This window comes from Oncorhynchus masou, chromosome 4 (assembly GCF_036934945.1).
Source record: "Oncorhynchus masou masou isolate Uvic2021 chromosome 4, UVic_Omas_1.1, whole genome shotgun sequence".
Taxonomy (NCBI): Eukaryota; Metazoa; Chordata; class Actinopteri; order Salmoniformes; family Salmonidae; genus Oncorhynchus; species Oncorhynchus masou.
The window spans coordinates 8,074,857-8,089,213 of record NC_088215.1 but is presented as its reverse complement, the minus strand read 5'-3'; the positions used below and the strand labels follow the sequence as shown (position 1 = coordinate 8,089,213).

Sequence of the window (14,357 nt, the reverse complement as noted above, 5' to 3'; positions counted from 1 at the left end):
TTCTGGAGCCCCTCGAACCCCCCTGGCAGGCTGCCAAGACAACATGGCCTCCCCTCCACTGCTGCTTTTTCTCATTTACTCTAACTTCCTTTCCTATCACAAGCCCTCCCACCCACTCCTGCAGCGCTCCCTGTCCAACTGCCCCTCTACCCCAGCACCAACCATTTCATTTTTTTTTATACATTTTTTTAAAATCAGCATCCCCCCCCCCTTCCCTCACTCCTATATTTTTTCTTAGCCACTTGTTCCTCTTTCTGCTACTCTAACCCCTCGAAACGCTATGAGATCTGTTCTCAGTCAACAGATGGCCCGGGCAGAAATCAGTGTTCGGAGCTCAACAAACATGCTTGGCAAGAGAGGAGGAAGAGAGCGCAAGAGAGAGAGGGGGGTGATAGAGATGGAAGAGGAAGGAGCGCAAGGAGGGAAAGGGAGAGAAGTAAAGGACTGGGAGAGCACAGACCGAGAGAGACGAATGCACAAGCCATCTGACGGAGGTCGTCGTTAATGGTTTGACTGAAACTTCCACCAAGGCAACTTTCTAGAGAGGGTCTATTTAGTGGGGCAGATAGAGAAACCAAAAGGCCAAGCAGAAACTCTATTCAGTTACTTATTAACGTTGACACGTACCATAGAGTGGAACACCTTGTCCACAACTCTCCACACAAACCTCAGTTTGCTACTTAATTGTTCAGACTAATTTCTTTCCATCAAGAAGACAGTTTGGCCTTGGCCCGTTAGTGAGCGACACGTGAGGCCTAACTGCACATTGCCCAGTCAATTGGAAAGGCAAATGAACAAAAACAGACCACTTGTGGGGGGGGGCGGTGGAACTCGTTGAGCCGGTTTGATAGCAGATGAACAATAGAACTAATACCAACACCCCTCCTCCCCCAAAACACATGCACTCCTCTCAAATTCCCCCAATCTCTCTCCCTCCAAACCAATGGTCTGACCCCTATTTCAACCAGAGAGGACAAACAAAAAGCCTTCGGTGCCGTTTTCCATGATTTCTTTTCCTCTCCTTCGGGCTCCGACTGCAGGCAGACAGGCTGCTTCCTCCTCTCTGCTGTTACACATCTCCAGCACAGAGCGAGAGGGGCGCCAGGGAGGATAAAGGCGGCCAACGAGGAGAGGGGCCAAGCTTGCGGCCTGCACTCAACTGAGCAGGGCTACGCCAGAGCAGCTCGCTCTTCTTACACATCTCTACATTATTTCAACGCTATATAGACATTATAGCATACTTCAACTCGATGACCCGATACGTTTTTGTGAAACAGAATTAGCCATCAATGACTTGGCCGAATCAAGTTTGGAATATTGCCCAGGAGTTATAGGCCAGTAGAGTCTCAATCGATCACCTAGTACATTATCAAGCAATCTAAATTTGGAGAGGAACCATGGCTCAACTACATTTAACAAATTGGTCATCGTCTCTTCACAATACCACAAGGTCCACTCAATACGCAGTGTTCCAAACAACGCGGCTAGTGCTACCGCTGCATAAGGCATTTGGGTGGGCTCCGACACCCACGTAGCGACGTAATGATGTGTTGGGGAGACAGCGGGATGAGGGACACCTCAGACAGAGACGACCGCCAGCTAAGTAAATCCAGCGGGCAGCGCCAGTGGGCCAGGCAGGAGTCAGACGAACGTGCCGTCGCTGTACCCGCGTACGTTGGACAGTAGCAGGGTAAAGGGGCGATGTTTTGGCCGTGGGCAGAATGGGCACTGGCCTGGCTTTTACTTGTGCCCATCTCTGGTCCGGCAAATGCCAGCGGCTGCTGACTTGACCACTAATGCCAGGGGCTTACCAAAGTGCAGCCTGCATGGCATTCCTTACCACGAACTGAGCCGACCTCTGTTGTGGTAGGTGGCATCACTAAAACCCTACACATGCATATCAAGGGCTTTGTTGAACTGTAGCAAGGCGATTAGTGAGGGCGTTGGAGACCCCTCTGCTTCAGAGCAGCTAGCTGCAGTTTGTCCTATTTGAAATCTATTGCTTGGCATCTTAAAACCACCGAAATGTCCTCATGACAAATTCTCTGGGAATTTCAGAGCAGCTTTCCATCCCTGGCTGAGTCTTCGCATAGACTTGCAATTGGATTGATTAGAAAGGGGAACACCCCCCTTCTACCCTAAAAAACAAAACAGAATAAATTGCACGGCTGATAGATATGAAAGGCATCATGCATTTTTATGAAATAATGAGCCATTGTGCTCCCTTCCATTCATTTGCATAACAAATACCAGTAAAAAAGAGGGCTAATACCATATTCAGGACACAGCATGCTTGCTTTCCAACTAGCGCTGCAGCTAATATCACAATTACCTCAATACCCTTGGCAACAATTACCATGTGTTGGAAGTATGCAAATTCATAAGCCGGTTGGAAATTGCTCCCGGGCCGCAGTCTGACAACACAGTGGCTGGCTATTAACCGACTAGCTCGTGTCCGTGAAAACAAACTCTGCAAGCTGTCCGTATCGCTCTCTGGGTGTGGGGGTTAACGCTGCCATCGTAAGCTTGTTGGGGTGGGCCGTCTGGACGGAAGAAACTCGTCGCCCCCCCTCAGGCTCAGTCTCACCTTCGCATCGAACTCTCCCCTCGCAGTCTTTCTTGCAGCTTAGTTACAACTGTTTGTCTGCAATCATCCGACACAGTGCCAGCCATGTTTTAGCAGCGCAACAAAAATGGGTCACTTATGATATCCCTTTAATACAAACAGCAGGGGGTTTAGCTGTGTTGAGAGTGGGTTGGAAATGCAGTCTGACGACAGGGAGAACAAAAATAAAGAAAAAAAGAGCAAGAAGGATAGGGGATGGAGCAGGGTGGTATTACTGATGACGGCGTAGTGTCATAACAGTCTTAACCACGGGTAAAAATAAATAAATAGATTCTTTTCTCTGCGAGCTCACAGAGGGAGGTGAACGGGGAGAGTGTGGAGGGGAAACATGAGTGCTTCAATGGTAACCTGAAACCTTTATGGTGGAATTGAGGCCCAGTGTCATGTGTACATGTGCTAGAATGCCTGGGGAGGGCTTGGGCATCTGTCGGTGACCCGAGCCACTCCGTTCACATTCCAGCTCTGCCTGTCAGGCTCCTCAGGGAAGCAGCCTATAAACAGCTGTCAGAGGAAGGGTGTGTACGAATATATACACTGAAGAGTACGTCCCATGTTTCATGAGCTGAAATAAGATTGCAGATGTTTCCCATATGCACTAACAGTTCAAATTTTAGGCACAAATTTGTTTACAATGTAGCATTTCTCCTCTGCCAAGATAATCCATCCACCTGACAGGTGTTGGCATATAAAAAAGTTGATCAACAGCATGATCATTACACAGGTGCACCTTGTGCTGGGGACAATAAAAGGCCACTTAAAAGGCGCAGTTGGCTTACAAAACGCCACAGATGTCTCCAGTTGATAGGGAGTGTGCAATTGGCATGCTGAATGCAGGAATCTCCACCAGAGGTGTTACCAGAGTTTGGTTTGGGATGCTTTGGATCGACAGCGTGTTCCAGTTCCTGCCAATATCCAGCAACTATGCGAAGGGGAGGTGTCGCGCTGCATGAGGCAAATGGTGGTCACACCAGATACTGACTGGTTCTGATCCACACCCCTACTTCCTTCTATTTGTTTTAAAAGGTATGTGTGGCCAACAGATGCATAACTGTATTCCCAGTCATGTGAAATCCATAGATCAGGGCCTAATTAATTACAAATTGACTGACTGGCTTATATAAACTGTAACTCAGTAAAAATCTTTTAAATTGTTGCGTTCATATTTTTGTTCAGAATATACTGTGTGTAAGTGAGAGAGCAGGTCTACCACATCGTGCGTTCTTCCGATTCCACCGTGCTGTTCTCGAGTACTTGCATCATCTTTGACTACAAGACTGTGGACAATAGACCTCCATTTTAGACTGCACTGCCAAAGCAAACCCTGTGTCTGTGACCAACCTTCCCTGACTTCCCCCCGTGCCTGACAGAGACAACCCAATTGAGCATTTAACAGTGGCTGCTAGCTACACTAAACTGGGCCTGAGCGGTAGAGACTATGGTGTAACTGAGCTATATAGCGCCATTTGGGTGTTTGACAAAACAGGGGCCTCGGTCTCTGGCTATTCATTAATGGACTGCTGTCTGAGTGAGGCCTTGCTATGTGGATGCCTCCGAAGTACTGGGGCTCTGGCCAGAGGAAACACAGGCCCCATTCACAGTGTGTGTGTGTGTGTGTGTGTGTATATATAAAGGGTATGACAGGAAAGGAGGGTGGATAATGAGGGAGAGAGAGTGGAGAGGCTTTAGAAAGACAGGAGTTTACAAGGAGAAAAAGAGTATTGGAGAAGGAGGGGTTTATTAGGGAAGGAAGGGGGTTTCCAACATGAAACTTCTTTATTGGACCAGTTCCCTGCAGACAGGAAACGGGTCATTCACTAGTCAACAACTGACCAAGTTCACTAGAAGTTACAACAACGCATTTTGACCAAAGCAGATCCACACACACGGGTTGTGTTCATTAGGGAACATCGTAGCAAAGCTTTTCGCAATGGAAAACGAAAACTAGCACTTCTGATTGGTCAAGTTCAGGTTCTCTCCCCTTTTCAGTCCATTTTCTTCAATTGAGTGTCTAATGAATACAACCCAAGGCAGTCATTAACCTACCAACTGCATGAGATAGGAAGTATTTAGGAGGCTGTGCTATCCACTGAGGGGGGGGGGATTGTTGAGCAGGGAAAGCCAGAACCCCCCCATCTAGACTGCCAGCCTGTCCAAAGAGGGAGCCAATAAATTTAGTAAGAGGAGGAAGTTGAATGAACTCTTAGGATTGGTGGTAGAAGAGTGGAGGATGGGGTGAAGTGTGTGTGGGGAGCGAGAGAGAGAGAGAGAACTTAAGACTGTTGCTCCATCTGCCCATATAAAGGCAGTGTTGCAGAGTTCCGCTGCGTCACCACAGAACACTCAGAACATGGCACGCAGAGAGATCCAATCTCCTGATGAAATCCACCAACTCAAGACAGTCATTACTCACAGCATGATGACAGGAGAGGCTCTGCTGAGCATATGGGCCCAGCTCGGCTCTCAACCCAGTTGCGTGGCTGTCTCAGCCAGTCTCGACTAAATGAAAGACGCTCGCTAACGCACTGCTGCTGTCGTAGGCCTAGGAGTTGCCTGCTCTCAGTTTTGGAAACTCAACAAAGGCAAGCCAGGCAGGTCGCTAGCGAGTCGGTACTCGACGTCCAGCCATGTCCGAGGACGTCGGGGGATGACGTGAAAATCGACCACAAGGGGCAACAGTGAGCGATGTTACCTTCAAGGTGGCTTTGGTTGTGGACCGGGAAGGGTATCTGCATCTGGTTGCAAGTTCAAATCCAGCAATAGAAAGTGTTTTTTGATATTTGTCAAGCCCATCCTAAACCATTCTGAGTTAATGCCTAAGCTTAGCCCTAAACACTTAGATATTGGAAAATTATGATCATGCCCTTTTAGTGTCAGAGCTGCTTGAAAAGACTGCCTGAAATGTCAGCCTGTTGTGGTATGATAGAGTTTGGGCCTGCCTGGTGACATCAGAAAATGAGTTAATAGACCAATAGCTCGTTGCTAAGAAGCCATCTGTTTAAAAAAAAAAGCTTTTTTTTTTTAAACTTAATTGTTACCCAGAAATGATTTGATATGGAGATTTTTTTTTTTTTTTTTTTAAATGGCTGCATTGGACCTTAAATAGGCCTAAATTACATTGGGCATACTTGTGCAAAGTGCAGCATGAGATTATGATAAGATACTATACATAGGCTCCAGCGGGCGAGTGGTTGTACGAGGCTCTATATAGGCTAGTTGGCAGGGTATAACAACGGTAGTGGCAAGGCGTGTGTGAGTGAGTGATGTCCTCGGCAGACCCAACTGGGGGTGGGGGGGGGGGGGGTTGTTCACGTCACAACACTAACCACAACTGCTGCATTCTTACACACACGCACTGCACAAGAGGCAGGAAACCACACAAAACAAAAACACAGCTCTACTCCAAAGAATTCATTCTGGGACACCGTGAGGGAGGGAGAGGCGCTAGCATTCTTTCACAGTTCCTGCTGGCGTCTGATAACAACAAAAGAGGATGTGGTTGCCGATCCAACTTTCCCAGGGTCTTTAGTCTGCTGCACTCAAAGAGCCAGAGCTTCTGCATACGTGTATATTCTCTACTTTAGGTGCAGAGAACTAGGCTCCTCTGTGGAATGGCACTCGTTTAATAAAGTCAGATCCAAGCTGAATCCGTGTCTGCAAGATTACAAGGAACACAGTATTCTACAGAACAGAACCGAATATAATAGCATAAAACAACAGTAAGACAAAAACACCACACCGTAATTCTTCAGGTTTTACCAGTGAAACATCCATGCGGCATCATTCTATAGTAACCATTTGATCTCAAATCAGCATTCGGATTTTCTTCAGTTATACAGGTGTGGTTTTGAAGTAGCCTACAGTGCTGTTTAGAATGATGGAGCCAACTAATTTTTAGAGGCGATTGTGTTCAACTGTAGCACAGCCTACCTGTGTATTTCGCCTAGCGGCACGCGCTGTTGACTAGCTTTATACTACTATGCCATTATAGCCGGTTCTGTTACGGAGATCGTGCAGACGTGGACCCAACTTCATTTAAAACGAGCACCATGAGCATTTCCCCAATGACTGTATGCGTCGCCTGAGTAACTGGCTCCCCGCGCGTAGGGAATATATACACGCACAGAAGCTTTTAGTGCTGTAGACTAAAGACCCCGAAAAAGCCAGAGCCGCAGCCACTCCGTAACAAAAACAGGCCATGGTGGACGACACACTACCGTGGGCTCTCCCCGGGGTGCTATGCACCGCTGCCTTCCCAAGCTCGCCCTATGGTGACAGGCGTTTCACAGCGACCTGAGGGTGAGGGCAGGGTGCCGATCTCCTACGAGGCAACTCAACAGGAGCAACGCTCCCATAGAGGATAGCTGGCTGACCTTTACCCTTCCGTTTAACCGGAACCACTGGCACAATGGACTCAGAGTGTTATGGAATTACTCAGTGGGAATACGAGCTCATGCCGACCTGAAAAGCCACCGTTAACTAGCTAACTAAAGCCCATGGCATCTCATCTGGCAGTACACTGAAGAGGTGGCACTCATTTCAGTTCGAGACAGAATTGAAGCATAAAACCGATGATGTCAACGACAAACCAAATATCAAAAATGACCTATCAAATCCCTCCATGGATAATCAAAAACAAACACACATGATCCCCTACCCGAGCCAGCCAGCATTAAATGTCTTAGGGTACAATCAAAAACAACACGGGACCCCCTACTAGAGCTCTGCACAGGCATGAATTTTAAGCCCGAACCCTAACCATGCCCGAGACAGTCAGGCCCGATTGCTTCCGTCAAATTTAAGGCCCGGACCCAAACGACTTCCTCCATTAGTAAACCCTTTAGTTGCTACTCTCCATCTGTCACAAGCTCCCTGCACGCCGAGTCAGTGAGCAACCACAGCAAGGGCTCCACTTGGGCTGCTCTGCTCAACGAGCCATGTCAGCTGTAAACTCAGACAAAACGCAAGGAACGTCGTTATGATCCTAGTCAGATACGACTGTACCGCGCAGGCAGAGCACAAGGAAATGGCTCCACCTCAAAAATGTTTAGTGGTCAATTTAGTGATACCCCAAGCCCTGTCCGTATCCCTTCTTATTGATGAATAAACAGGCCCTAACCCGATGCATAATGTCGGGGCCCGTTGGGCAGCGGAGCTCTACCCCACCGAGCGCCCTTTTCCTGCAGCGCCCCACCCTTCACTGGGTGTCCCCTGCACTGTGGTTGGATGGTGGGAACTTCTGGAAGCCCCGCCCCATGTCTAGTGGGGAGGCTAGGGAGACACCAGGGCACAAAGCCCCTTTGCCAGCTTGGGTAGACCACAGATATATATACGGAGAATACAAAAAGATGCTTCTAAGCTATTCGATGGATCAGTAGTGGACGTCGCCTAGTCTTGGAGGACTGCAGTCTGTGCATGCTCCTGCTCCAGTCCAGCTCCTGTGAATAAACCCTATCTTGGTCTTAATGAAAGACCAGAGTTAGTTGATTGCTCGGCTGAAGTACGTGTCCTGGACTGGAACAAAATCCTGCAAGCGCTGCAGCCCGCCGGGATTAGAGCCGCTGTCCCGGACATATAGGCGGGACACTAAAGCATTGGCTTAGCCATGCTAAACAATTCATGAGCTGGACTGTGTACTTAAAACACATGTTAAGGTTCATTAATTCCATGGGGGTGGGGGGTGGGGGCTTTGGAGAATGTGCTAACTGACGTTAAAACGCTCGATAACGGGATGAGGAGGATAAGGCTGTGGCGAGTCACGCTACAGGCTAAGTGGATAGTTAGTGTAGCCAATTAGCCACGGGGGAATGAGACGCGGATGGGCTAACCTAACAAGTTAGTGTTAAGGGAAATCATAAGACGATGGGGGTTACCTAGTCATTTAGCCTGGGGGGAATGAGGAGGGAATGGACTCGCGGCTAGCCTAGCCACTAGCTTACATCCTGCAGGCAGTCAGAACAATCTGGATAAAACTGGACCAGGTTCAAAGCAGCACTGAGCCGGGTTTGGTCTGGGGGTCTCTTCAGGACAAGGCATGAATAGGGCTGAATGTTCCCGCAGGGTGGGAGATGGCAGAGGGGAGGCGTGTGTGCTGGTTGTCAGTGGGTAATCTGAGGATTAAAAGGTAACAGACAGGTCCCATTGTCTGCCCCTGTGCCCCCTTTGGCCTGGGGCATAGAGGGGTGTATGGATTAGCTCAGTCGAGGCAGGGGGACAGGGGTAGCAGCTGGCCTGCTTGCTTTTGGCCAAAATCCCACGAGAACAACCAGACCTGGGACACCAGGGCTCTAAATGAATCATTCCTTGATTCCTCGCATCTTCTCAAAAACCCATTGGAGAAGGTCTGAGGGGTTTGCGAAGAAGGCAAGGGGATCGGTTGCGGGGAAAATCCCTGAAACACTAATTGAGAAGATGCCATGACAGACCAGGGACACCAGGCTTTTAGAGGGATGGGTGAGGCTGACAGTGGGGTGGCTACAGGGCCGCTCCTCTCTGGGGATCAGGAAGAAAGTCAATAGTGGAGAGCAGCTGTGCTTGGTGTTGCTGCTGCCTCAAGGCCAGATCAGTTACCAGGGCTATGAGCAGCCAGGGTGAGCTCAGGCCAGATGGACTGATCCCATCGCGCCTGCCTGGCTGCCATGCACTTGGGCGCACACACACCACGGCTCTATTACTGAACACACAAGACCTGGGTTACTCATGGGTCGTGAGGCAGACCAGAGGAAAACAGGATGTGTGTAACCAGCCACGATGCACACAGCAAGGGCCGTCAGATACACACACCTCAAACCTCGGGGTCAACACCTAACCACAAATCAACCTTGTCCCAAAGCACACCATTAAAACAAACCAGATATGACTAAACGTATATCGGCGCGGGATGCAGCGTCAATAGATTTGAATAAGACGATTGTTCTTTGAGCAGGCATCTCAAGGTCAGACCAGAACACAGGATCTGACCAAATCCAATTCCTCAATGTGTTGAAGACTTTGGATCATAGCAGAGCACAGAGCCACATGTCACAATGCCAGGCAGTCAGAGTCTAAAAGCAGTGCGTGTACATTGCTTCGTGGCTAATAAAGAGGACACTGAATCCCAAGGCACAGACCACCACAGTGGCAAGTGCTCCAGCAGCACAACCAACCACAGCTTCCCATGGGACAGCCAGCAGCAGCCCTTCCAGACTGGAGACCGTGTCCGAGTCCCAAATAGCACCCTTCTCCCTATATATTCGGGACGGACTTACTGAGACTCCATAGAGACCAGTGAGAGAACGCATGATGAAACCTACTGTAATTGTATTCACAGGATGTGTGAAGTTCGTAATGCTGCAAATTGAGGGATTTTATGGCCGTTGATAGGGTAGATAATAGCTCGCTGAGCAGGTGTGTGGTGTGTGTAATTAGGTACCATTTCAACTGCTCACTACGCAGGGCAAAGAAAATGGATTTGAGTCCAGTGACCTTGACATCCATTAGGTATCATCTCAGCAGCTGTTGCATTGATGCGGTCGCACAGCCCCAACGACAACCAGAGCAAATGAAGGAGCATTAGCAACCAATACAAGTGGAAAGCCATGAGTCAAGCAGCACACCTTTGTGACTCCCACACTCCCAAGACTATTATTTAAGGGAATTTGTTGAAGGCACCTAACAAAATAACAGATACTGACCTGCGGAGTTTTACGGCTGTATCCAATTTAAAAATCAGCCGTCCGGTCACGCGATCGGAAACAACGCAATGCCAACCACCTGGATTTCTGTGAGAGTCTTACCGAAAATAGACAACTGCAGCTGCCCCATGGGGCGCCATGTTGACTAACAAGGGAGTGTACACTACAGGAGAGGAACCAATTGAAGTGCACTTACATTCCAAGACTAGTTGGGTGCCAATCATGTACATGTCTCTCGTCGAGAGAACATTAGTTCTACGAGAGTCAGAGGCTGATCTAAGGTCTGTTTTCTTTCAATATATACAGCGGTAAGGATGATTGTAGGGTTGGTAATACTGATCCTAAACCTGTACTTAGGGTAGTCTCGTCAACCCGACCATAGGCAAAAGAAGTGACTAGGGTATTTTTTTGGCATAGACAAACTGCGTCACTGCCTACATCACTACTTTATTGGCTGAATAAAATAATGGCTAGGAAGATCGGGATCACGCAGGTTATTTTTAATGAGTGCATTTCGCAAGTGGCTAGTTTGCGTCAACTACCTGCAAAACCACTGCAAAGATTTTGGCTGCAAACTTTGTTTTTTAATTGCAACGTTCTGTTATGTCCACCTCACGATTTGTTGGGAGTGTCCACTGAATCTCCCCACCCCTATTGAGGTAGTGTGACGTAGTTCCTCTACACCAAAAGAGCCCATAATTGAAACCAGACTCTCGTCACTGACTGCCAACTTCTAGTCAATTTGGATCTGACACTGCAGAGGTTTAGCAGGAGGACAGAGGAAGTGGTGACCGTACAGGGTAAGTGGTATTATCCTAAACAGGGTTGTCAAAGTCATTTGGTCTCCAACAAGGTCCGGCAGGCCGCACTGAATTTGTTATTTCAAAATATTGTCCTCCATTTCTGGAATTTTCAATGCACCCTGACATGTAGGTGATTATTAATGAGATGGACACATTCAAGAAAGTGTTTGTATGTAGGTCCATTATAATTGACAGTTGATTTGATTTTAGTCATCTATATATATACATACATACCAGTGGGCCAGATTGGACCCCCCCCAGACTGTATATGTTTGACATCCCTGGTATCGTGAACATGCCAGGAGCTCAGGCCACAGGCATCAGTGAGAGAGATGGTTTCACACCCCTGCAGTGATAATTCACACTCAGAGAGGGTTGCCTGAGAGGTCACTGCTGACAGGGGACACATTCCCCACTCTGGGTGGGCGAGACGGTGTCACTGTCAAGCCCCTGCAGCAACGTAACCTCTCAGTCAATGTGACACCCTGAAATGGATAATACACCCCTATCACATTCACCACATTAGCACATATGTCTTGAAAAGGAAGTCATGTCTCCTTTAAGAGATCAAATGACAATGTAACATTTAATTTACAGTTTCCAGATTGAAAAAAAGCACTTGATCACTGATAAAGGCATGTTATGCTATACAGAACAATTGATGACAACAGCAGATATGACCAGACTTATGCTGTTTGATAGACTTCTGAAATCAGATGAACTTCTGTTGACACCCAATCCGTGACATTGAGATGGGGCAGGTGAGATAGCATTGGCTGGCCTGTGCCCCATTACAGATTATGTAACATGTATTTGGAGCCAAAACCCAGATGCCAGTATCACTGGGATCTGACATTGCCATCTGATGCTTCTGAACTCTCCCTCTAGCGCTGCCCAGTCAGTATAATCTAGCAGACATCTCCAGACCTGGAGGCGCGCGCGAGCCAGACCGACATTCCCGTACACCAGCAGCAAGTCAGTGTGAAAAAAGCAACTCAACAAGTTTCTTGTGATAGAGAAGCATATAGGCCTGCCAGCCCATCACTATCAACTGTGCTCACATTAGAGTTTCAGCTGGATGTTAGCGGTTTGTATATTGGGAGATTACTGAATCAATGGAACCAACAATAATTCTTTAGACTAATGTTCTTTCATAGCGCCACATGTAAAGGATGCACTTCTGATTGGGCCAGCAATCGATAATGGGATCGCGTTCACACCTGCTCTCCATTCGGAAAAGCAGTTGCATCGCAGAGTTTACTGGTGAGCCACAGAGAACTCAGCAAAGCCCAAATCTCAGGACACAATCACGAACGGTAAATTAACCCCGGTTTTGCAGTAGCCATTTGGGGCCCTCTCATTCTCAGAACAATGGTAGGGGTACGTTTGGTGCCGAGGTTAGTCAATAAATCGATTAAATGAACATAGAATTTAGGCTACGCATAATGTTGGGTGTCCAGTCACCTCATGCGCATTGACACTGCTTTTTTAGGGAAAGGAAACCACCACGTCCTTGTTGAAACCACCGCCCAAAACAAGTTCACCGACGTTGTAGACGTCACATCAAAATCCAGTTTGAAAACATGGGCTTTCAACAACGAACGTTTGATCGGTGTCATTTCGTGAGCTTTGTTTAGATAATATCGTTTAACGCGAAAGCAGCATGAATAGGCAGAACATAAAAGGCACCGAAATAGCAACAATGTATCCAAGAAATTGCTTATTGCGAGACGTTTGCTGGCTCGAGCTACATCGTAATAATATCCACTCACCGTAAGAATGTAGAGGCACGCTTCGCAGCGTTTCCCCCCCACAAATTCTCAGGTACCGTTGTAGGAGACTCCTTTTTTTGAAGGCTACTTCCTCGCTGGCTGGACAAAAACAGACCAAATATGTCGGTGCGGAGGTTATAAAAGTAGAGGACAAACAAACGTGCAACTGTCTCCCTTCACTGGCAAGCTTCGGACTGACGCTGCAGTTTCAATTGATTTGTTCAAACGGCGTGCATCCCTCTTTAGTAACGTTCCCGGGACCGAAGAAGCTTCCTCGAGGGAGGGTGAAACTGCAGAAGCGCACCCCCCCCCCCAAAAAAAAAATAGATTTATCCAGCTTGGAACCAATGAAGAACCATGGCCTGAGGTTTATTTAAAAAACTATGGATGATGTCATATGCTAAACCACTGCCCCTCCTTTTATTTGCTGTGTGCGAGAGTGCCTGGCCCCCATCCCTCACCCATTCTCTCTTTGTATGAAGTTCCAAAATCCAGCTGCATGGCTAATATTTAAACTACTGCAGACCTACACTGGATGCCCGCAAGGCCAAACGAACAAGGTTTCAGTTTCAGTTGGTTAAAAAAAATTGATTTGAATGCAATTGATAGTCTCTTGCTATCAATGAAGAATAGGCACATTTATTCAACTGAGAAAGGCATTGTTCACACTCCTGGTCTGGTTATGTCTTCTTTATTAGCATAATGTCATTGTCTGATGAAAACCTTGTAACTCAGTTTTTTGCAAAGAAGTAACTCAATGTGCTCTGAACATTTCATAACTCTAGGACCAACAATATTTACCCCAAATAGCTTCGGAAATGTCATAACTTAATCTCCAGAACATAAACATTTCAATTATCAGACAGCGACGATAAGGTGCATTTGTTGATGGTGCTTCATAAGCACCATCAACAAATGCACCTTATCGTCGCTGTCTGATAACTTAATCTCCAGAACATAAACATTTCAATTATGACATTTCCGAAGCTATTTGGGGTAAATATTGTTGGTCCTAGAGTTATGAAATGTTCAGAGCACATTGAGTTACTTCTTTGCAAAAAACTGAGTTACAAGGTACAGCCTCAGCTGCTGCATGGCACTGACTGCCCACAATGGGAGTGGCAGCTTGCTTCTGTTCCCTCCAGTTGCAGCTGCTGGCTTTACAATAGGAATCAATGCAAAGACGGGGAACATACAAAGACGATGAAATTGACAGAAAGAGACTGAATCGGGCCAAGAAATCTGACATCAACAAGTTTGTTATACAGCAAGACGACAAAGAACAACAAATGAATGAGGAGTCTTTGGGCAAAGAAAAGTCCCAACTCACAGTGTCAGGAGAGGAGAGGGTTAGACTGGAAATAAACATGATGCATTCACTATGGACGATTGATGTGAAATATGTAGACATTGGGATCCTCACCATTCAAACTGCCTTTCTTACAATGTGTGTGTGTGTTCACCGGACCTCATCATAGTGTGTGTG

General features: G+C 47.3%; 1 protein-coding gene across 2 annotated transcripts in view; it reads right to left on the bottom strand.

Annotated features, from left to right (window-relative positions):
* Positions 1–13,345, bottom strand: part of LOC135522618 (mucin-2-like) — a 33,974-nt gene extending 20,629 nt beyond the window's left edge. For both annotated transcript variants that reach the window (XM_064949058.1, XM_064949065.1), the window contains exon 1: positions 12,872–13,345. The gene's annotated coding sequence lies outside the window, so the exon portion shown is untranslated. The remainder of the gene's footprint in view (positions 1–12,871) is intronic.
* Between the last annotated feature and the right edge of the window lie 1,012 nt (positions 13,346–14,357).